This window comes from Manis pentadactyla, chromosome 8 (genome assembly GCF_030020395.1).
Source record: "Manis pentadactyla isolate mManPen7 chromosome 8, mManPen7.hap1, whole genome shotgun sequence".
Taxonomy (NCBI): domain Eukaryota; kingdom Metazoa; phylum Chordata; class Mammalia; order Pholidota; family Manidae; genus Manis; species Manis pentadactyla.
The window spans coordinates 70547212-70571010 of record NC_080026.1 but is presented as its reverse complement, the minus strand read 5'-3'; positions in this window follow the sequence as shown (position 1 = coordinate 70571010).

Genomic DNA, 23799 nt, shown 5'->3' with positions numbered 1-23799 from the left:
GAACTTTAGGTAACGAAACATATTCTTCCAGCTTATATTTGGCACAAACAGACATGACATATATATATATATATATTTAAATTTTATTAAGGTATGATTGATATACATTCTTATGAAGGTTTCACATGAAAAAACAATGTGGTTACTACATTTACCCATATTATCAAGTTCCCACCCACACCCCAATGCAGTCACTGTCCATCAGTGCAGCAAGATGCCACAGATCCACTATGTGCCTTCTCTCTGCTACACTGTTCTCCCCTTGATCCCCCACACCATGTATACTAAACATAATACCCCTCAGTACCCTTCTCCTTCTCCCTCCCTCCCCACCCGCCCTCTCACACCCCTCCCCTTTGGTAACCACTAGTTCATTCTTGGAGTCTCTGAGTCTGCTGCCATTTTGTCCCTTCAGTTTTGCTTCATTGTTATACTTCACAAATGAGGGAAATCATTTGGCATTTGTCTTCCTCCGCCTGGCTTATTTCACTGAGTGTAATGTCCTCCAGCTCTCTCCATGTTGTTGCAAATGGTAGGATTTGTTTCTTTCTTATGGCTGAATAGTATTCCATTGTATATATGTACCACATCTTCTTTATCCATTCATCTGCAGATGGACATTTAGGTTGCTTCCATATCTTGGCTATTGTAAAAAGTGCTGAGATAAACATAGGGGTGCATATGTCTTTTTGAATCTGAGAAGTTGTATTCTTTGGGTATATTCCAAGGAGTGGGATTCCAGGGTCAAATGGTATTTCTATTTTTAGTTTTTTGAGGAATCTCCATATTGCTTTCCACAATGGTTAAACTAGCTTACATTCCCCCCAGCAGTGTAGGAGGATTCCCCCTTCTCTGCAACCTCGCCAGCATTTGTTGTTCTTAGTTTTTTTGATGCTGGCCATCCTTATGGTGTGAGGTGATATCTCATTGTGGTTTTAATTTGCATTTCCCTGACATAACATACTTTATTTATTTATTTTTTTAAATAGCAAGTCTACTTGCTGGCTGCCCTAACAAACAACAGAGGTACATTCTTTAGCAGATATGGAAATCTTCAAAATTATGAAAAGAAAAGGAAACAATTCAAAATGTGAGGGAGCCCATTTCAACTTCCAAAAGAGATAAGCACAGATTTTCTCTCTAGGAAAATAAATTACAAAATTATCTTTCATAGGGAAATCCACAGCAGATTAAATCACAGAACAAATATGTCTACATATGTTCAACAACAAAAAAAGATCAATTTGAATATTTGGGCATGAGGCTTCCCCAACAGAACTTGTCTTAGCTTCCCAATCCCTAATCTCCAGAGCACCAGGCAATGTAGGTTTGTGCTCCCAGGGCAGATCTTCAGGGCTGGGTGTTCAGCAGTCCCAGGCCTTCACTCCTTCCCCCTCCATTTTTCTTCCTCTCTCCAGTGAACTGGGGTGGGGAAAGAGATTGGGTCCCTCTGGATCATGGCTTTGGTACTTTTTCTTAATGTTCTTAAGAAGTTAGTTCTCCAAATTGACATTAAGTATAATACAATAACATACTATACTATACAACACCATAATTCATACAACATCAATCAAAATCTTACCTCAGTTTTTCACTTAACCCAACAAATGAATTGTAGTAAAACTATAGAGAAGTAAATATGACAGAGTTAGGTATCAAAACCTACTCCTTTAATAAAGGTGAAAGTTAATCTCTTTTAAAAAGTATTGTTGTGAAGATTAATTGTGATAGCATTTAGAAACACTACATGAATTCTTTTAAATTGCTAATTGATACTGTTTTTAGGCTAATTGTGGTCAGTGCCATATTTATTATTATTAGAGGTTAGACCACACAAATAGGAAAAATATTTGGACTTGGAAAATACAAGTGTTTCTGAAAAATATTTATCAACCATGTCCCCTCCTAGTTATCTTCTATAGGCTTTAAGATGTTGATTTGAATAAGGCATAGAGTTAAGACAATGTTTCCTTCATGGGTAAAAATTTGAAGCACTACAGCAAAAAATAAAATTATTAATTTATTTTCAAGTTTAATAGTCCATAGAAAACTCATGCTTTTACAAAATTGATCTAGCTAGGGCAGAAATAAACAAGTAAATAAAATTTCTTTAGCTATTGATGAGGATTTCAGAACATATGATTTACAAGGTCAATTACAATAATTTAATAATCTGTCTTAAGCAATATATTCTCAATAATTATAAGTGAGTGCTGTCCTTAAGGAAAAAAATCACAACATGTAATGAATAGAAAAGAAACGATTGGTTTAGTGAGCTTATCTTCACTTAAGTGTGGTTCTAATCTATTCTATATTTGCTAATGAAAATCTTGTTTCTGATTCTAACAAAAAATCATGTTTTTATTAAACATAAATAACTTTTAACTTTCCATGCCAGTGATTTTTTAAAAATTCTTGCTACATTCTTTCTCATTTTAAAAATCACCCTTAAACTCTAGTGTCTTACAACTTATTAATCATCATTCTACATATTCACGCAACATTAGAAATCACCATTGAAGTCCTTCATGGCTTTCCAGACTTCATCAATGTCACTCTCTAATTCTCAACATCCTGGGATGTGTCTTCTATAGAGTGATTTGTTTAGCCTTACAGGTATAAAGTATTTATTTCTATCACTTTTACTTTCATCACAGTACAGCTGTAATGTTGTAAATTCATACTGCAATTCTGATTACAGCATCATTTTAAAAGAAAACAACTCTTGTCAAGCACCCATCTTAAAAACAGGTCAACAGCATGGCTATTTTGATGCCATTGTTAATTTCATATGCTCTTTACTTATTAATGGGCTTGAGACTTCATATTCTGAATTACTTTTATGTTTGAAATATTCGAAAAGACTTTTTTTATTCCCGTGTCATCTGTCAGCATTTTGTTTCTTTTGACCCAATTCACTACAGTTTTCACTAATAGCCTAAATTTCATCTTTAGAAATTCACTCACTTTTTCAAATTCAGATGCAGAGTGTTTTATTTTTCAGTTTTACAAGCTTTTAAAATCCTACCCAGTCACAAAACCAAACAACATGTAATTGATCAGAGGAAGAAATAAATGCAGTGTCAAAATTTTTCTAAAACTTTATAACACAAATAGATTACATTTACTGAAGAAATATAGAATATCTAGATTTTCACCAGATAAATGAATTATTCCTAATTCAGTGTATTTTCTTTTGGATTTCTGTCAATACCCTTATATAGATAAGTTAGTGGTGCATATATATCTCTCACAATAATTAGACTAAAATTTATATGCTTCTGGAAGTTTGTCCTCTGTTTATCTTACTAATATATGATTAATGTTTTCCAGTTTAAATCAAGTATGTTTATTTGTATTAGACTAGGTGGTTTTAATGTTTGTTTCAGCTAGTAAGTTTTCTCTTATGCTATTAACTAAATCTCTCCCTAAGTTTTATGCTTTCTCTATTCCAGTGATATATGCAAAATTCTTACTCTTCAAAGCTTTGATTGAATACCACTTCACCCAAAAATTATTCTACTGTAATCCAACCAGAAAATATGTCCACTCATTTGTTCTCATGATACTTACTTCATCAATTTTTATCCATTACACTCTCTTTTGTATTAAATTATTTTTTGTGTAGTTGGTTAATATTCTGATTTCATATAATTTATTATACCATGATTTGCCAATAGTTGTAGTTCTCAGAGGTACAAACAGGGCCCAGAATATAATGGATAATGAACAAATTCCAAACCGTGTTGAGTTTTGCAAAGGGTATCAAACAAAGATTTGGAACTCATCCATACTAAAGTCTACTACTTTAGTGTTATCCAAGGATATTGATGGCTCTGATTTATAACATATTTAAGGTATTAGGACTCATATATTTGTGGAAGCATTCTTTCTTTACTGCATATTTCTTGATAGGGAAAGACGCATAATTAGTCTTTCCAAAGCACACAGTGACAGACAATTTTATTGAAGTGGTTAGTGTCATCTTAGGGAAAAATAAAAGAAATGACAGCATTCTGAAAAGTTAGACTGTAGTACTTGAGTTCTCTAAGGTGGCCTTATTTGTGTCAAATTAGAACATTCATCTGTTAGACATCAAGACTGTTTCAACCAGATATGTGACATCACAGCCATATGAAATTTAATCATGCTGTCAGTGAAAGATCTCATTAATAGGAAGAAAATTGTTGGATGTATGCATAATGAAATGTGACATTGACAGCTGAGCTGCTCTTTCAAACAGCTGATTCATTCCCACTCCTTAAATTTGCTATAAGGAGGAAAACTCCAACCTCAGTGACAAAAAATTATTCTTCCAATTCCCTGAATTTTTCGCCTTTTTTTTTTTTTTTTGGTCATTGTCATTGCACATTTGCTGTTATAATAATGTACTTTTACCTCTGTTTCATTACAGAAATTTAACAACACAATTACATCATTTTCAGTTGCTCTATTTTCACTTTCAGAAAGGAGGCCAGGAGGGAAGAGGAAGGAAAAAACAGAGAGAAGGGAATGTAAGAAGAATTAGAGATCAGTCACAATTCTGTTAACTTAGAGCTTCTATAAAGGAGAATATTGGTATTCGTTAATGACTATGTATGGCAAGCGCTTTAAACATTATCCAATATTCCAAAAAAGAGGATCTGAGATGTTTAACAGATTTCTCAATATTCCGTATGTAGAAATGGTGAGGAGGAAATCCAGCCGAGCTCTTTAGAGATTTTGCGACATCCACTCTACTAACCTGTTTCTGAACTGTCAAGAATCATGTTCCACACTCAGGCAAACTCCTTATTTCTTAAAAATACATCATAGGAAGGGAGAAGTTCCAGCCAAGCAGCCTGGAGGAAGACGATGGGAAACCTTTGAACGGTTTTAAGTTACTGGCAGGAAGACTTAATTGACATTTTAGAAAAAGAACCTGACTCAGTTTTACCTGTTCTCCCAGGTCTAACACACAGATATGTTCTGAGTCCACACTGAGTATAAATCCCACATTGCAAATTCAAAATAAGGAGAAGAAAAATTAACTACATTCTAATTATTATTTTACTGAAGGTGGTGGCATGGATAAGGTATTTTGGTATAAATTTTGATGAGATACCACTTTAAGGTACATTAAAATGTAATAAACATGGTACCTGTATAAAGGCATTCATTTCAACTTATATGTCTAATTCCCTTTATTCAAAATATCCTTTTGAAATAACAAATACATTTTGAAAATGGAAATGAACCTGTCCTCTCTCTGAAAAATGGAAGATAAGAATGGATAACATCAATAGACGGATTGAAATTCAGATAGGACAGTTTTTGAAAGAAGTGTTAAGAAGCTGAAATACAAAATGGCGAAAGACATCCTGTCTGGAGAGTGTGTGGACAAAGTATCTCACAAGAGACAAAACTAAATAAAAACAAACAAACAAACATGAATTATAGTAACACTGCAGAGAAGTAAATATAGAAGAACTAGAAAGCAGTAAATACTGTAGCAAATACCCAAGAATTTAATCATGATATATTTTTACTTTGTTTTATATTATTGTACTGATTTTGCCAGTCACAATACTAAACTGTTTATATGATTTAGCCCATTAAATTGAATAAACAACCCTTCTTGCTTGATGCTTTTTATACCATTATAAATATGATATTATAAAGGCTAAAGAAGGTAAAATAGTTTTATGAAGCTCTGCATATCACATGGAAAGAGGCTGGATTCAAATCTGAGCCAGACTAAATCTCGAGCCTGAGCTGCTAACCTCTATACAATAACACTTCTCCAGGCCCATGAAAAAATGTATCTTAGAAGATAATAAATTAAGTAATATATAAAAATATCTTTAATAAGGTAATATCTAAATCAATTTGTAATAATAATGTAAAAGATTTGTAATTCCCCAAAACTTTTTATTAAAAACTAAAAATTGTTATTTTTTTAACTCCATCAATACAGTTGAAAGACACAATTCAATTGATAAAATTAATTTATCTCTATAAGAATAAACCAAAATTAAATATGATTAAAATATACTCATACCTACTTTAAAATAATTATACAATTTTCATATATATGATTTTTCAAATATATGTGTACATAAATGAATATATTATATATGAATTCCCTTCCTTAAATAATCAAAGATCTGTATACACAAATGTAAAACATTTTTTAGAGTAAATTACTGATTGTTGGTGAATGGTATAGGATAGTAGACCTGCTCATACATTGTAAATTGAAATTGCTCCTATTGTTCTGAAGGGATATTTGGCAATGAGCAAACAAATGCCCCAAAATAGATCCAAATATACATAGATCCAAATAAAGTGGCCCCCAAATTGTTTTCTATAGATGTGGAAATTCAGTAAGAGATGAAAATGATATTTCAAATAAGTGGAGAAAAGAGATATCATTCAATAGCCAGTGATGTGGAATAAATTAATAAATCAGGATCCCATTCTCTCTGCTTAGAAAGACCTTCATTTTTCAATGATTATAAGTAATTCAGAAATTTTATTTATGCATCTTCTCTACTATATTTTTTAGAACTCTTACAATTCTGTTTTTAAAATTAAAATTGATCCATCTGAAAAAGAACACATATTATTTCAGGTGTTAATAAGCTGTTATACAAGTAATAAAAAAATAGCACAGCAAGGCAAAGAAAGTGTGCTCTTGGGGGACTTCAGTACATAGGCTGGGAAGGACTGTTGTGTACAAAGACTGAAGGAAGGGCAAGAGGGACTGGGTATCTGAGACAGAGCTCTCCAGGCAGAGGAAACACCAGTGCCAAGACCCTGCAGGGGGAGGCCCAGTGACTAGCTGTGACACAGCAGGAGGCCAGCCTGTGGAAGAGAAGTGGGACACAAAATCAGAAGGACAGCCAAGGACCAGGTGACTCACTGCCTTTATAACATCTAAGGGTTTTAAGTTTCACTTAGAATGAGACTTCACACAGGGTAATGACATGATCTGGCTTGTGTTTTAAAGTCTCACAGTAGTTACACTGTCAAGAATAAGTGAGTTAGAAGGTGCTACAATCATTCAGATGAGACATGATGACTGACTGTGGGTCATGATAGATGGTTTGATTATGAACATGTCTTGAAATTAGGGCTAGTAGAATTGGTTGAGTGAGTGCATGGGGTGTATAAAAAGGAGGAATTAAGTTTGACTCTAAAGGTTGATGAGAAAGATTCAATATTACCAATCTACACAAAGAAGCATACCACACATAAACACACACACTCTGCAATACAAAAAGTGATTAACATTGAGCAACTAATTATAAATGTCCAATATGCATATGAGATGATGCCCAGTACTTATGTGTCAAGAAAGATAAAAATAAAAACCCATGAATTTGGTAAATATTTAATTGTTGATGCACACGGTTGGCACATCCATGCAGAAGCAAGTATTCTCACACATTTTGAGCAACAGTTTGTTGTAAAATATTTTACAGGAATATTAGATAATTTCTCTCATATTATTTTAACATACATGCCCTCTTTGACCTGAAAATCTCAGGGCTAGGAATTTTTCCCTGAGGATTAGCTTGTGTACATTAGCCAAGGAAAGTGTACGCAGATGTTCATTACAGCACTGATTTAACAGCAAATCATGGATTCAACCAAAATATTTACTATATGGCAATCATTTAAGTTACAGTTAATTAAAAATAAAGCATTCAAGAAGAATGAAGTAAAACCATATGGTTGGGCAAATGTAAAAGGAGTGTTGTGAAAAAATGAATAAGCCTTTCAAAAGATAACTGAGTATATAGAGAAATATGTGCTTAGTCATGGCTTTATTTTTCAGGAAATATTATATACAATTCTTAAAAACGGTTATTTGGGGAATGATGAACTCAGAAATTGGTGCAGAGGAACATTTTCATGTCTTTATGTCGTGACTTTACTATTCCAATTTTATAACCACATCCATGCTTTCCTTTTATTTGGTAATGTCTACTGGATTTATGTGAGTGGTGTATTTATAATCATTTTTGACTTTATATTTATTGGCATTTAAAAGAATAAAAAAGAATAACTGCTTCATAAGGTAAAAGTAAGAATATGATATGAAAATTCACAGTCTAGACCCAGGAGTGGAGATTCAAGACCCCTTAAACACAGTTAGGAATAATATAAAGTTACTAATAATAAATTTCTGGGGATGTAATTGATAAGATCCTATAAAACGGTATTCACTTTCATTTCTTTCTTGACATGGACAGGACTCTGTAGAGTTCTACACTCTGAACTCATTCAGACATGAATGTGTGTCCTGATTGTAACCTTTCAAGGCCTTTGACCTCAACAAAATACCTACATTTTCTCAACATGTTTTCCTTTATAAACCTTATAGGATTATTTAAGGATTAAACAGTCATAAATATAAAGTAACCCTAGCACAGTGCATGGCACTGAGTAATTGTTCAATAAATGGTAGTTATTAATGCAATACTTGGAATTGGGGTGGCCTGAACCATGTGCAGTTTCCAGTATTTGCTAATTTCTTCCTCTGAGAATTTTCTCTGCTCTGAATACTTGAAATTTCTGAGAGTCCATGTGAATTTTTTCACATCCAAGGGAATGCCCACTTTAGAAAGAGTAAAAAATGGAGTATAAACATGACATTTTATTTCTTCCTTGCTGTAGAGAGTAATCCATTTGCCCATGTCTGTAGAATTCCTATTTATATTTATTCAGAAATGACTTGTTCTTAATGCATAATTCATTTTATTACACCAACATTATTCATCCTAATATTAGTTCTATACTTTTTATGCCTCAAATATTCATGTAGTGGGTTTAGCACAAAAATGTAAGCTAACACATGTTCTTGAAAATAAGAAGGAAATTATAGCAGTCATCTCTATCTTAGAAGCTGTATTTTTTCCTGGTACATAAATTGCACTTCACACAAAATAAGAGGCTATATTTTTACTCATTTCTTCAGTGCTCTTCTCTGAATTTATGCTCAAAATCAAATCTTAGTTTAAATTAATTTCTCTAAACACACACACACACACATACAACTAGGTAACAAAGTTGTAAAATATGAATATAATTATAAAATTATGTCTTTCTATTTTCAAAGGAATTCCTGCCCCATATCAATAGCAGGCAGATAAAGGTAATTACGTCCTTATAATTCAGCATTTAATTCAGTGTAGGCATTATGAATGAGATGCTAGGGGAATGTAGAAAAGAATGGTAATTTGGGCTGGGGAACGATCACTGAAATCTCAGTAAAGGAATGATAAAATCAAGACTGGAACTAGAGCTTAGAAACAATTATACAGACAAAAGCACGGTGACAAGTATGAAATATTAAGAAGCACAGGGGTTATTTAAGGTGGGGTGGAGAAGATGACATGATATGAATTGTTTTAAACAATTAGTTTGCAGCACGTATGCCACACACATATATATATGTAAGGATCAAATAAGTGGTGGTATTTAAATGAAAATATACGTGCATACTTTAAATGTTATTCTGAACATATCGGAAAAAGTATTTTTTGTAGTAAGCCGTTCGGCTGTTCTTGAAGGTGCCATAGAATTGATGAGCAATACCAGTCTGTCTTGAGCAAATTGTCGAAGCTCAAATGGAGTAAGTGTTTGAAATGGTCACTCAGTCAGAACCATCTGCTTATTAAAGTGTTTGCCAAGAAGTCAGGTCTCAAGTGCTCATGTATGTATTGACAAAGTGCAAGTTGGTGAGACACTGAATTCTCCTTTATCAGAGGGTCACCGCTGTCGTTCTTCCTCCGCCACTCCTTTCTTGCAACAGTGGAGAGAACAACTCAGAAAAGCCTGAGATCAGCTTTGATCTATGAAAAAACTAATTAAGGCAAAACAAAAGGTAAGTAGTATAGAGCATGAAGAAATAAATTAAGCCTTTTCCCCCAAGGAAGATTTGCTATTTATTCATAAAGGTGTCAAGGAGTTGATTTTATAGTCCCCGATGGAGTTTCTTTCCCTGAAAAAATATCTATTATATCAAATATTAATTACTGCAAAATAAGAATTATTTCAGCTAAAATTCCATGATTTTAAGAAACATCCTAATTGTTAGACTGTATTAAATAATTAGGAAAATTGGAGGCTTGAAAGAGAGGAAGGGAGACAACCACTGAGTGTGTAGGTAATGATTAAAATAGATTCAACCATTAAAGGAAAAATTGTCAATTGAATAAAATAAAACGTGTCGTACCTTCCAGCTATAGTCAATGCTGATTACTTTCATAACTGTTTCCCTTTATACTCATTTTGTGCATCACATTTTGTCACCCTGTCATACATAATTTGTTTTTGAGGGTAATTAGTAATCCCAAATGTCCTTGTCTTGTCCCTGGCCTCAAATGGATGGTTCACATCTGCAACTATTTCCCAGGACACAGTATGAAAAGTGCTCTGATATAGGCACAAACCAGGTTTGGTAAAGAAAATAAATCCGAGAGGCACAGAAGTGTGAAGCAGTGAGGTACAGATGAGCCATGTAAAGCGACCAGAGATATGGCAAGAAAGGACGCTGAAAAAGTCAATGGAAACAAGTAACTTTGAAGAGCATGTTTGACATCTGAAAGAAAGGAAAATGTATATTATGATGATATATATTAACCTTGGGATTTCAAATGCTATATTCATGATTGGTCTTGGGTTTCAGAGGGACCACAGTGGCTGGTATATAATATTTGGATTGGGGTAGTAAGTGATATTGAAAATAAATTAGAGGTAGTAATCCAGGAAGAGAGAATCCAAAATAGAAAATTTATAATCATCCCTAAAAGATATACTCTCCAGAAAACATACACAAATAATGTAATGGTGCAGTAAATCATTAGTTTAAGGAAAACATAAAATTCTATAAATCAGTTTATTTGAAGAGGGAATTATTTGGTGGAAAAGCTGGACATATCTATTATATTTAATCTTTTAAAAAGGCAAATATTCAGAAATAGAACTGCCATTAAATTGTGATAGGGAAGAAAAATATCAAAAAGTTAGCTAATAAAATCTGGGTGTTTGGAAAAGCTGTGTAAGTGTGAAACATAAATATGAGAGTTGTAAAAGAGCATTGCAAATATAAATATGTTGTAAGGAAATTTTATTTTGTTTTGTTTTGTTTTATTTTATTTTATAAAGTTTTTGTGACATGGATTTCCCAGAAAATCTGTATTAAAAATATCCAGGATATTACCACTTCAGCATTTTATTAAAAATAATAATAATAAAGAGAGAAATGTGGTATCCACATATAAATCAAGTATAAAAACCAAATGAGTATTCATATTTGAACTGACTGTTTATAGTTCATAATGCATGAGCAAAACCGAAAGTTTCTGTGATGACTGCCCTTGTACTGTTCACTATGTAACTTATTCATTATGTAAGAATTTGTTCTACATGTAAAAACTTGTTTGTTATGCCTCAGAAGATTGGAGACTGACAAAAATTAGGCTTGGGGTGGAATAATGATTGTGCATTGAGCATTGACTCCCCTATACAGAATTTTATTGTCGTTAACAACCATTTGATCAATAAATATGAGAGATGCCCTCACAAAAAATAAAAAAATAAAAAAAAAATAAATAAATAAAAAAAAAAAAAAAAAAAAAAAGGACAGACTTCCAATGGTAAAATAAATTAGTAACCGGGATGTAATGTATAGCATAAGGAATATAGTCAAGATATTGTAACAGCCTGGTAGGGTGATAGCTGGAACCTAGAATTATGTATATAAATGTTCTACCACTGTGTTGTACACTTGAAACTCATGTAATGTAATACTGTGTGTCAACTACCCTTCAATAAAAAATAATTATTAAAAAAAAAAAAAAAAATATCCAGGATAATCAGAAGACATAAACTGTTGTGAAGAATATTTTTTGGTAACCAAATTTGCAAATAAGGCTGAAGAGAGCTTAGTCAATTGCAATTTTCATTTTTATCTAATGTACTCAAGTGTTTAAACTCTAAATGTGTATATTTAATAAATAATTAACACTTTATATCATCTTGTAGATGATCCCTGAATGGTTGATTTATTTTCTAAAATACAAATAATATTTATTTGGTTAGGTGGGAAGTACTTTATCAAATAATACAGTAATGAAGCATAAGTTATTAAATCATGGTATTTGTTAAGGACTGTTATCATCATTAATTATCAAAGTCATTAATAATAAATACACAAGACTCTGGAGTCATCCTTGATTTCTCTTCTTCTCTCAAACATGTTTTAAATGTGTTTAAAAAACTTTTTGCCTCTACCCTCAATTCCATTGACTACTCTATCACCAGTCCCCTGCTGGGAGCCCTATGGTTGAATTAATGCAATACTGCTTCTAATTTATTCTACCTACCTCAAGTCTGTTGTCTATATAGCAGCCAGAGTGATCCTTTAAAATAGTAAATCATTTTATGCCATTCCTCTAATTAGATGCTAGCAATTGCTTATCATTTCAAACTATCTACAAAGCCTTGATTCCTCTGTAAACTGAATTCTTCTACATTATTCTTTGTTCACTTTGTTACAGCCCTCTGACATATTTAGAGTTCTTCTAACTTTCCAGGAACAATCCTCTCTTAGAATTTTTGCTTTTAGATGTTTCCTCTAATCAGAATTTTGTCCCCCTCCCCACTCTCTGTGTGGCAAACCGCCTCATCTCCTTGAAGGTTACTCCGATGCAACCTTCTCAAGGTTGCTCCTCCTCCTTAAAATCATACACTCAGCACTCTCAATCTTTTTTTCTTCTATTCCTTTGTCCCTATAGTTTTTATGATCGTCCAACATATTAAATTAAATTATTTACTGTTTAATGTGTCTACGACATATTATTCATTTCCCACCCACAACGGGCATGTAATTTCCACAAGGCAGTAATCTAGGACTGTTTTATTCATTGATAAAAATCAACTATTTAAAAGCAAGCCTGATGCATAATAGGTGTTTAGTACATATTTGTTGAGTGAATACATGAGTGAATTAATAAACAAAGGGATATTCTACGGTGTCCTGGAGCTGCTGAAGTAACCACCTCTGGACATCTTAAGAAATAATAATTTCCTAATTGCTTGAAATGTGGTCACCGTTTTCTATTACCTGTAGCTGAAATTCTCTGATCCCAAAAGCCAGAAGAAGTATTCTATCTGGGATATGTTGTTCTGATATTGGACTGATACATGGTATGATTTTTGAAATAATTCGTTTTAGAATTTTAGACTTATAATAAGGCACAGGAGTTGGAGATGAAACAAAAAATTCATATTTTTTAGATGATGCATTTTAGATTTAGCTACATATTTAGATTAAACTATGTTAAAGTCCCCAACATCACAACTCACCAATACTAAATACATGAAAAAGAATGTTGTCATTTTTTTATGTAATTATACCAGACCAGTGATCTTACAACCAGCTGTCACATCTTGTTAACAACAGATGTTACAGATGATACAATGAATTCTTGTAACTGTTTCTAACAAATAGTTAAAACAATCTTCAATCAGTTCTGATAGCATACAGCTGTTTTTTGTAACACACAAAAGCTAATTTACTTTACTTCACATGATAATAATAACTGTCTTTCAGACTGTCTTAAAACATCTGGTAAGACAAACTCATTGAACTCATTGGCTGTACTGATTATCAAACACCAATCTTTTGGAAAGTCTTAGAATCATACCCTGCTATCCATGCACCTCTAATTATACACGGCCTACATTCTTAAAATCACAGATCTCCATATGTTATTTTATACTTTGCAGAATGTATAACATGGAATCTTTTTCAATGATATGTGCTTCTATCCTATTGTTTTGTACTGCTATTTGGCAGTTAAGTCATGTGGTGACTTGCCCCACTATCATATTGAATAATTGTCCAATCAATATAGATAAAGAGTGAAATAATCTAGCAAGCAATATTTAATTTCATCAACCGATGATGGTATAATCCATCTTTTCAAAGAATGGAAGACTCAACCAACCAGTACTTAATTCCAGAGCTCAGCATTGTGCTGGCTACCATGAAAGATTACAAAATATTTATATGTTAGGTTATGTGGAAGTTTTAGGGCTAAAAGATGAAGATGATGGTTCCTTAAAATTAAGGAGGTCAGTGTAAACTTTTATGGCTAAATTTGTAAAATAAATATGGATAGTAAATTGCAGAGATGAGAGCTATCAAGGTAAACTCTTTGAGGTATGTGGTGGTCTTATCTGGATTTGGGGAACCTGTTGAAGTTTTCCAAGATGGTGGGAAAGCATGCCAGGTAAGAGTATTTTTAAAGCACAGAAATAAAACATATATACAGAGGACTATTCAAATTTCTGTGATGCCGGAGAGAATATGAAATGTATTATGCTTGTGCATACCTGCATGTATGTTGTGGGAAGATTATGGAGTTACTGGGGTGTAGGAAAACAAATGTATTATTAACTTAAAAATTAAATCTAGATATTATGATTTTGAACAAGGTTAAAAAAATCTGGTACTTAGTAAGTGATAATTATTAGAAAAAATAAGGGGAAAAAGTAGATTAAAAAATGGACATACACTAATGATACCAGAATAAAATGACAAAGGTTTTGATCTAGATTATGAAAATGAATTTAGGTAGATAAATGAATTCCTATACCAACACAATGAAAACAAAATCACTGAATATCTAAAGAAAGTTGTGACCTTATCAATAAGCCAATGAACTTCCATTCCAGTCACTACCACATATGCTTTTAAATGATTGAATACTGTAATCCTAAAAAAAAAATCTGGGGAATTAGATTATGAACACTGAATATTAACTACCTAATTTTAATAAGTATTAGTTCTTTCCCATATTTTTTCATGTTTTAAAATATAAGGCATTACATTTCAGTTTTTCATAGTCAGTTGTAAGTGAAACTGCAAAAACTCACAGAGATAACAGAAAATTAAGTCTTTTAAAAGACAAATCCAAAACAAAAAAGATAAAATTTTCGAAAGTGGATCAATAATTGGATTGGTATCTAACTCATTAAATCTGATATAAGGAATGACTAAGTGTTTCAGATTTCAATAATCAAGCTCAGTGTAGCTTCTAAAAACTGCAAATATTCAAGACCTAAAGAAACCAGACACCCCTATACAGAATTTTATTGTTGTTAACAACCATTTGATCAATAAATATGAGAGATGCCCTCACAAAAAAAAAAAAAAAAAAAAATATACACTCTAATGGTAAAATAATAAGTAACCGGGATGTAATGAATATAGTCAAGATATTGTAACAGCTTGGTATGGTGATAGCTGGTACCTAGAATTGTCATGTATATAAATGTTGAATCACTATGTTGTACACCTGAAACTAATGTAATGTAATACTGTGTGTCAACTACCCTTCAATAAAAAATAATCTACAAAAAAAAAAAAAATTTACTCAGCAAGAACACACACAGAAAAGAAGCAAATATGGCCCATACAAAGAAAAAAAAAACAGTCAATAGAAACTGTCCTTGAGCAAGCCCAGATGTTGGACTTACTAGATAACACTTCATATCACTATTTTAAATATATATTTAAGGAACTAAAGGAAATATTGTCAAAAGAACCAAAGAAGAGTACAATAACACTCTCACCAAATATAAAACATCAAAGAGACAGAAACTATAAGAAGAAACAGAAAACTGGACATGTTACATATTATTTGGCAATTCTAGAAATCAGATTCTCCCTCCACAGAGTTTGGAGTCACAGGTGATATTTGTTTGTTTAGTGATTTACCTAAACGAATTCAGTAAAGCCTGTGTTCTTTGCCATTGGTGGCTACTGAAGTCTCTGTTCCTTTAACTTAGTGGTCTGCTAATGCTTTAATGGGGATTTTAAACAATGCCTGGTATCAGTAAGTCCCCTCTCTTTTGCTGAGTAACTCTGGATATATGTTGGGGCACAAGGAGTGAAGAAACAATGGAGTTCTATAGAAGCCACATTTTTGTACACTGTTAAGCTGTTAAGATGTTAAGTGTAATTATCAGGTCAGCAACTAAGAAAATAACTTAAAAAAGAGTGTATATAAAAATGCAATTGGTTTTTGTATATTGTTGTTATATCTTATAACCTTGCTGAATTCACTTACAGTTTTACATGTGTTGTTGTTTAATCATTGGGATTATATAAAATGTCATTTGCAATGAGACAGTTTTGTTTCTTCCTTTCCAATGTGTGTGCTTTTTGTATAATTTCCAAAAATATTGTGGCCTATGAAACACTCTATTTTTTTAATTCACTCTCTATGACAGCTTTACATTTTCTTGGAATTTTAACAGTTCATTCAGCCTTTTAATTTGTTGGCTTATATAGTAATTTAAACCAAATAAATGTCCATCCCTATGTTGTATAATACTGGAGAGAGATCAATTCCTATTCTTTGCAAAACAATTTTAGAATGAATCATTCTTTTTTTTTGTTTGTTTCTTTCAACAAACTACATTGAGCAAATAAGAAGTAAGCCACTTGTTAGAAGAAATACCTGCTCCTGGAAGATAAGGTGTGACCCAATTAACCATTTGACTTCCCAAGAGCAGCAGCTCTTCCCTCAAGACTGGCTTGCTTTCAAGCCCCTCACCTTGTGCCCACTAGTCTAAAGCCATTATGTCAGTTATACTATCAATTCCAAGTCATTCCTATGCTGTCTCACTTTAAATGTCTCCTCTGATTTCTTATTTTGAGATACAATTAAGACTTTATCCAGGTTATGCTTTCCCTTACTACAGTAAGTCTATTAAATCTAGCTTTGCTTGATCAACAGGCATTTCTGGTGGCCGTTTGGAGTGTCCACTCTCCAATATCTATTGATATAGATAGTCATGACACTTTAAGTATTTTTAATTCTCTTCTATGTCTATATTTATTACCATTTTCATCATCTTTTTCCTTGATTACTCTTGCTGTGTTTTGTTAATCATCTCCAATTGTATCTGTTTTATTGAATTATAGCTTTATATTTATTGTTTCCTTCCTAACTTTGTTTGCCCCCATTGCTTTATTTTATAATTCTTTTCTGGGAAAATGATCATTTTACAAGATTTATTGTATTATTGTATTAAAACATATGATTCAGTGGTTTTTAGTATATACAAAGTTGTGCAACCATTTCCAATAATTCCAGAATATTTTCATAATCTCAAAAAGAAATCCTGTACCCATTAGTAGTCATTCTCCTTCTCCCTCTCCACCCAGACCCTGGTAACAACTAATCAACTTTATGTCTTATACATTTGCCTATTCCGGGTATTTCATATAAATGAACTCACACAATATGCTACCTTTTGTTCTGACTTCTTTTATTTAGCATAAAATTTTCAAGACTTTTGCATGTTGGTGTATTTCATTCCTTTCATGACCAGATAATACTGTGTAATACCACATTTTGTTTATCCATTCATTGGTTCATGGATATTTGAATAATCCTGTTATGAATAATCCTGCTATGAATGTTCATCGAAAGTCTATTCTGTCTGATAATATAGCCACTCCAGCTCTTTTTTGGTAACTACTATATATCTTTTCCATCATTTTACTTCTTATTTGTGTCTTTGAATCTAAAATGTGTAGACAGCATAAAGCAGCATAAATTTGGTTCATGTATTTTTCTCTGCCTTTGTTTGGATTACTTAATCAACTTATTTAATGTTATTATTGATGAAGTCAGATTTATATCTGCTTTTTTACTTCTTATTTTCTACTGTGAAAATTGATAAAGGGAAGCCTCACTGACATGGAGTTGGGAAGCCTTCACATCGAGCTCTTATGCCCACTATTGCTGGTCTATTGCAGACTCCACCAGAAGGAAGGGACAGACACCTTACAACTCATATTGTTTTGGCTACTTTACCACCCAGTAGTAGGAGGGAAGAGTTTCTGCCTCCCCCAACAACAGCCCAGCCAATGAGAGACTATTTACAGCTGAGCCAATAAACTGCAGTGATACCTGAGATTTCCTCCAATGGACTTTTTGCTTAGAACAGTCCCTCTACTCTCCCCCTTTACTCTATAAAGCAGCATTCCCCTCCTTTGTTCTCCAGACTTGCTTGTGGTTTTGCCCTAGCTTGCTTGTCCCTAATTGTAATTCTCTACTATTCCTGAATAAACCCATTTCTTTTTCTGGTAAAATAACTGACAGTTCTATTTTTAAGGTTAGGACTATATCCTCTGCCTTTTTTGACCCTGTTTCTCTTTTTCTTGCTTTTACATTAAATAAATTTTAGTGTAACATTTTAATTCCTTCAATTAAATATTTCAGTATATTTTTGAGTCATCTGCTCTAGAGCTTGCCGAATACATCTTAATCTGGGAGAATCAATTTCAGATCTGGATCTGTGTTAACAACCCATAGATATAAAAATGTTACATAGCTGTATCCCTCCTCTTTCTGTGTTATTATTGTTATGCATATTACATTTATATATGCTACAAACTCAACAATACACTATTATAATTGTTACAATTATTACTTTATATTATTTATGTTAATGAAAGTTCAGAGGAAAGGAGAGCAAGCATATATTTATAGAACTTGTTATATTTATCTTCTTATTTACCACTGTGGTTCTTTTCATTTGTCCCTGTGGGTTTGAGTCACCATCTGGTTTTATCTCCTTAGTCCACTACAACTTTGCTCCTTCCCACTCTTTTGAATTACTAGCAAATATATTCCATTTCTGTATGTTAGAGTCTCAACAATATTACATATATATTGTTTTGTACAATTGCTTTTAAAATCAGGCAAGAGAAGAAGAAAAATACACACTTATATTGTCTTTTATAATTACATAAATATCTTTACCAGTGCTGTTTTTTTGACTTGCCAGCTGCTGTTCTAGACCATTCTGTCAAAGAACTTTGCTGCAAAGTTGAACAAAGATGTGGTGCAATAACCAATGGCAAATTGTGTTCTGCTGTTTCTTTTGTCTGGGCTCCAGAATAAACCTGAAGGGGAGCAGAATATGTTACCCCAAAATACACTTCTTTGGCATAAAGATTATTTTAGTCTGATTATTTTAAGAAATAGTAGACACAGGAGAAACTCTGAAAACCAAACAGGAGTCACGCTTTTGTAAGAGACATTTACGTTTACACAGGGAAACCCCATTTATAAGAGGAAGGGGATAATATCTACATCTCTAGAAACTCTTATTAATGGAGAAGCCAGGGACTTAAATCTGTATAACAACCACATCCTTGTTTACTGTGCTTTGCCTGGTAACCTCCCGTGACTGACCTCCCCTATCCCCATCATTTTCTTTTGTCTTTAGCTAGAGATGGTATTTAAGGTGGCGACTTAGGACATTCTGGAAAGTTACACAGTTTTTTCTGGGTATCTCCCAGGTATATAGGAGATAAACATGTTATTAAGTTTTTCTGTTTGTTCTCCTGTCAATCTCTTTTATTGCAAGGGGCAGGGACTCAGTCAAGAGCCTAGAAAGGTAGAGGGAAAATTGGTCCCACCATGACAATGCACAGGGAGTAGACCTTCTCTAGCTGACTCACAGACATGCAACCTGAACTGGAGTCACCTCAGCTAAAGTGCAGATCTGTGAGCCGGAGAATACTTGTTCTTATATTTGACTGAATTTTGTGGTGGTTTATTTTTTACACTAAATTGACCATTAAATATAAAGACATTCTAACATCTAGCAACAAATATTAGAAAATGTAGCAAAAAATGTAACATGTAGCTTTATACAGATACATATTGTCAGTAAAATTGCAATATTTCCAGAATCTCTTGCCTGGCCTTAGTGCATCTCTGTATCAATAAGTGTTTCCAAGGGGTGGAGAGAGGTAGTCCATCTCCATATCAATAGGTGATTAGAAGGGTTGCGGGAGTGAGGGCATATTTAGACCAGGGAGGTTGGGTGTAGTCCCTTTCTGCAGCCAGGTCATGAGAGAAACGGGTGAGCAGAAGTGGACGACTGCTTATAAGCAATAAACAGGTTTCTCCCACTTTATTTCTCCTTTTGACTGATTTTGGTATCAAAGGTTATTTGCCCCATGCTGGGAACATATTTTCCCCCCGGATTTACAATATCTATATACTGTGGAGCTCAAATGACCTTTGTCATCTGAGAAACTACATGGAAGCATATTTAAATGGATAAATGGTTAGAGAGGCTGATAGATAAATCAATGAACAGAAAAATAACTCCCTAACACCAAGGGATGCATTAAAAAGTATGTGAACAATTTATGAAGAAAATTAAAAATCTTTAATGCCTGACCTCAGAACCTCAGTGCCTTGTCAAATCTACATTATCAAAATGATTCACCCCACTCTGGCCTCTCCCTGATATGCTTCATTTCCATATCAAAGAGTAATATGAATACATTTAACTGTCAGATCATGCAAGAAAAGGGAAAATCATCAGGCCAAGGAAATCTTGAAATTGTTGATTTTGACTTCCCAGCCTTTGCATACTAGAAAGGATTTGAAATGCAGGGTGAGCAAGATAATTCTCAGTATCCACACATACACACAAATTATTATGAAGTAAATATTAGGAGAAAAAACCCAACTGACCATAAGTATGTGAAAAGATATTCAATCTTCCTACTAGTCAAGGAAGCAAAATTCATACCACAATACTGTTCAGATCCAGTAAGTATTTTAAAATCTCTGTCAATAGCAATGATAAGGATTATCATTTTACTCTGCTCTTGGGAGAATAAATTTTTATCTATATTTTGAGAGGAATTTGGCAATATATTTAAAGATGAAGATGCACATAGCCTATGGCTCACCAACTCTACTATATGGATAAATTCTACAGTGACTATTTTACAAATGTAAGATAGGACCAGTATATGAATGTACATAGAAGCAATGCTTTTAATCACAATACTATTGAGACTTAAAAAACCAAAAATATATCATTTTTGCAATATACCCTTACAATGAAATACCATAAAGCAGGGAAACTGTACTAAAGTATGACACTATGGATGAATATCTAAACAATACAAATGGTACCATCTTATTATCATCTGACTTGATGATTTTTTGACTTAACAACTGTGCAAAAGTGATACACATTCAGTAGAAACTCATACTTTGACTTTTAAATTTTGATCTTTTTCTGGGCTAGTGAAATACAGTATGATACTTTCTCATGATGCAGACAGCAGCAGGGAGCTGAAGCTCCCAACCAGCCACAAGAACACAAGGGTAAACAACCACTACACTTACCATTCTGTTTTTTGCATTAAGTACAGTATTCAATAAATTACATGAAATATTCAACACTTCACTTTAAGATAGATTTTTGTTAGATGATTTTGCCCAACTGTAGACTAATATAAATATTCTGAGCACATTTAATGTGGGCTAAGCTAAGCTGTGATTTTCATTAGGTTAGCTGTATGAAATGCATTGTCAATTTACAATATTTTCAACTTAAAATGGCTTTATCAGGATGTAAACCCATCATTAGCTGAGGAAGATCTATGTTAAGGAAATAAAAAGCATGTTCTATGTGAGGTAGGGCCAGGGACATGGGACATAAGCATCATGGTTAACATTTTCTGCCTATGATATAAAAATGCCAAGATATAAGCAGTACAGTAAGAACAGGAGGAACTCCATCTTAAGGCTAAGATTATATTTTAAAAACCAGGGAGTTAGGAGGTAGGATTTCTAACATATTCTTTGGTAGTAAGCCAACAATCTGTATTAAGCCTGGGCAAGCCATCCTAACTGATATATTCCCAGTACTTGAGGGTAATCATTATCTTGGTGAAGAACAAGACCAATAACTTCTTTTTGTTCAGGACTGACTGTGGATGGTGACATAATATCTGTCACTGGAGATGGACACCATGAGACCACATGTCAAGCTTGTGCCCCACCTCCCTCCAGCCTTTGCCCCATTCTTGAAAGCCTTAAAAGACAGAGTTCTAAGCCTTTGAGTGTGCCTACTCTCTGAGGCTTCCCACATTCCCGTTTCTTCAAGTGTGTACTTTTTGCCTTAAATAAAGACTTCTTACTGCTCAACTTAGTACATTTTGACTCTGTACTCTTCCAGTACTAAGTGCCTTTGTTACTTCACTATTTCATTCTATTTTCTAGACTTAAGCACAAGTTCTCACTCTGTTATACTCCAGAAAAATAGGAAGAGACCACTGAGATCTCTGATTTGGGCTTGCAAGTTCCCATCATCTCAGGGACCCAGATGAGACTGCAGCTGTATAATAATGATCTTTAGTAGCCTGCTCCCAAATCTCTTTTTTTTTGCCTTTGGAAAGTTCTCAGAACATAATCTCACTCCATCCAGTACTATGTGGCTCCCTCAAATCCTGGGGTGGTGGGGACTTAGTTCCCATACCACACAGATTCAAGCAGACAGTGGATGCCAGGTTACTCTGGATTTAGGAGTTGGCAAGGGATCTACCCCATGCTGAGCAGGAGTTCAACGATCTTCCCTCTCCTCTCTCGGTTCTTCCTTGGTTTTTACTGCCTGCATAGCTGCTGCCATCCACTATTACTCTTGCTTTAGTGAATTTCTTCCTTACAAACACTCATCTGACCTCTCAAGAATTCTTTCTCTTTCTGAGTCAAGAACACTCCCCCACCCAGGTTGAGGTTTCACCTAGTGCACCAGGGGAGATCTCCCCAGATGCAGCTGCCCAACAACAGATGTACAATAATATTTTATTTATTAACATTAAAACATTCAAAATGGTAACATATTAAATAAAATATATAAATATTAAAATCTTCATGTGTGGATATGATGGTCTTCTTCCAAGATAGGTGTTTTACTCTATGAGGAAAGAAGGTTGTTGTAATCAGACAGGGTTACACAGAGATATAAGTATATTATTAAAATTATATGATACAAATACACTCATATTATTTTTTCCTTATTGATATTCTAAAATATTTGTAAAATATTCATAGAAAAAAAGGAAATATGAAGAAAGTATAGTATATTTTACCTGTTAATTATTTATTAGCTTTTATACTGAACTCTGTTCTGATAGTTTGCCAGAACTTTTGGATAGTTTTTACATGGATAATCTTCTGTAAATTATGGCACTTTTTTCTCTTTATCGTTCAATATTTTAAACCTCTCATTTCATTTTCTGGCTTATTCCATAGGAAGTGATACGAAGCAGCCCTATCTTGTTACTGACTTTTACAAGAATGTTGCTATTGTCCCTTGCTATAATCCGTAAGAGTTGTTTACAACTTCATACAGGAAATATTTATCATAGAGTGCTGAATATTATATAATAATTGTGTTATGTAATTATATGTACTTAATATATATCATAACATACTTTATGTGTTAGGTTATATTCAACACAAGTAGACAAATAAGATAGATGAGAGAGAGATGATGGTTGGATAGATAGATAGATAATGATACACAGATAGGTATATAGATGATAGACAGTTATTGAGGCTATGATAAGATTATCACCCTTTATCTATCAATGAGGTGTTTGGAACTCAGATTTTCTGATGCCGATAGGTCTTCTTTTCCCTGCAGGTGCATTTTTTCACATCACTGAATTTCCTTTACTGCATATATTTCATAGGTCAGATGAATTCACTTTTTCTGCACTGTACCTTTCCAAATAATGTCAACTGTTTGTATTAACCTCAAAAATGTTTTAATTAAAATCTTCTTTCATTATTCTGAGTTTGCATAACACAGGGTTTATTTGGTCTTTCAAGATTTGTTCAAACTAGTGTATAAAGCCATCTAGTGGCCTTTTGGAAGGGATAATTCTGATTACAAATT